At 48.5% G+C, this 2,456-nt stretch overlaps 1 long non-coding RNA gene across 1 annotated transcript; it reads left to right on the top strand.

Moving 5' to 3' along the window:
- Positions 1 to 296: 296 nt before the first annotated feature.
- Positions 297 to 2,229, top strand: LOC123110981 (uncharacterized). The gene is made up of 2 exons (XR_006453937.1): positions 297 to 801; positions 1,360 to 2,229. It is a non-coding gene; the product is annotated as an uncharacterized lncRNA (long non-coding RNA).
- The last annotated feature ends 227 nt before the right edge of the window (positions 2,230 to 2,456 follow it).

Genomic DNA, 2,456 nt, shown 5'->3' with positions numbered 1-2,456 from the left:
GTGCCTCGTAGTAGTATGTTAGTCACGCACGATTATTTTTTGTTGTAGTGAAACGACATCTGAGGTCACCAGTGGTCTCTTGACATGACTTTTAGCGAGTTTTGGGTCGCTAACATAAACGGCTTATGATTGATAAACGATCATGCTTATATGTCAAAGAGCTTGAAATAGATAACTTGACAGCTTATGATCGATAGACAATCAGGGCAAGATGTGATATATCAGTCTGGCTTCTGTTTTTTGGTTACAATGTGTGTAGAACTTGGATCCTCTCGCATGATGTTGGCATTATTTTAAGGGAAACGTTTCGACACGGCGCACCGGCCGAAGCTTCGGCCGGCTCCGCGTGTAGCGTCCGATCTCTTGGTTTGATTTGTGCCACGTCCATCGTACTTTTCTCACCACACGTCCCTTGTGGGCCCCAAAACCGTGCTTGTTACCTTATCCCCTTCGCTCAGTCCTCCCCAAATCAAATACGATTCTGCTGTAATCCGGCGATGTCCGCCATCCATGGATCCACCTGCCCCGCGCTGCTCCGGCGAGCACCACACCCACCTGCGCCGTGCTGCTCTGGCAAGCGGCCGCATCCACCTCCCACCGCGTTGCTCCAGCGAGCAGCCGCATCCACCTCCCACCGCGCTGCTACGGCGAGCGCCTCGCCTCCACCTGCCCCCATTTTGCTCCGGTGAGCGACGCGCCTCCACCTGCGCTGGAACGGCGGCTACACCGTGGACTAGCGGACGAGATGCTGGAAACGGCCTTGGCGGGAGCTGCAGTCGGCGACATTTTTTGCTACATCCGGTTACTATTTTTGCTGGAATCAGCAACATTTTTTTGCTACGATCCACATTTTAGAGTGCTTTTTGCTGGAACCGCTCCCAAATTTTGCTACCATGGTTTTGTTTTTTGCTACAACCGTTGCATCCCTTGTCTTTTGATTTTTTTGCTAGATCCATCTATATGCTGGAACGATTCCAAGTTTTGCTACCACGGTTTTTTATTTTTGCTACTGCCGTCTTAGTTTTTGCTATCATCCCTGTTTTTGATTTTTTTGCTGGATCCATCCTTTTGCTGGAACCACTCTATTTTTTGCCACATGGTCTTTGAATTTTGCTACCACCGTCTTCATTTTTTGCTACAACCTTATTTTTGATTTGTTTTGCCGGAGCCATCTTCTTGCTGGAATCACTCCCAAATTTTGCTACCATCGTTTTGTTTTTTGCTTCCACTGTCTTTGATTTGTGCTACCACCCGTCTTTTTTATTTTTGCTGGATCTATAATATTGCTTGAAGGGATTGAACCAGCTATTTATTCTATTGAAACCAGCGATTTGTTTTGTTGGAACAACTTCTTTTCAGAGCGGGATGACCACTGGAACCACAAGCGAGGCGGTGGTGCTGCACCAGCGACAACGTTGACCAGTTGACGGGATTGACGATGGCTGGTGGCGATGCTGGAAACGCCCACCCGGCGGTGCTACAACCAGTGGGGGTGGGGACACTCGCTGAGCTGCAAAGGCCTACAGCACTGGACATATTTGTTTCGACAGGAGGGTGGGCAGCACCGGCGAGGGGCGCGCGGGAGGCTACTGTTGACAGCAGGGGCGTGGGGCGCGTGCTGCACGACGGCGGCGAGGCAAGCCGGAGGGGAACTTCGATCTGCCAGTGGGAGGGGCGTGGCCTTGCTCGATGCGAGCGGACGGCTTTCTTTTGTTTCCTGTGGCGAAGGAAGAAAACATTGCGGATCCAATCGAGCGGCTGTGGATGCATGTATCGGGCGGCTAGGGGCCGACCGGCCGAAAGGTTTCGGCCGGCGCACCGGCGCTTAGTGGTCGCCTTATTTTAATAGTCGAGGTATTGGAGACTTTGTTTTCTCCGAGTAGAACTTCAGACCGTCATGAGTGGGACTCGCGGTCTCTTGCCAAGTACTCCTCAGTATTTCCTTAGGGAACCCATGGGCGTGCCAAGTAGATCAATGCAACCTGTACATGATATACATGACTCATGGAGACGGTAGAATGACTACCCATCGCCAACTCAAATCAAGATTACTCAAAATAGGAAATTTAGTGTGCGGACCCATTGGTATTTGTAAGACATACCTTGTGTAGGTTGTTCGTCCATGTTCAATCTATGAATTGAACAATGATGTACAACACCCACAAGTGTTCACGTTAGGGGCTCAAATCTTCATTTTCATCCCAAAATATAAGTCATATTTTATTGCTCTACGACATATGTTCTTAAGTTTGGCCATGTGTGGTATTGGTAAGACATATCTTGCATAGGTTGTCCATCCGTGTTCAATATATGATTGGAACATTGATGTGTGACACCCACACGTGTTCGCCTTGGGGATTAAACTTTTCTTCTTCCCAAAATATAAGTCATATTTGTATTGTTCTAAGTCATATCTTCTTATAAGTTTGACCATGTTTTGTGTTGGTAACATATAT

Source organism: Triticum aestivum, chromosome 1B, assembly GCF_018294505.1.
Source record: "Triticum aestivum cultivar Chinese Spring chromosome 1B, IWGSC CS RefSeq v2.1, whole genome shotgun sequence".
Classification (NCBI taxonomy): Eukaryota; Viridiplantae; Streptophyta; class Magnoliopsida; order Poales; family Poaceae; genus Triticum; species Triticum aestivum.
This window is presented reverse-complemented; position numbering and strand designations above follow the sequence as displayed.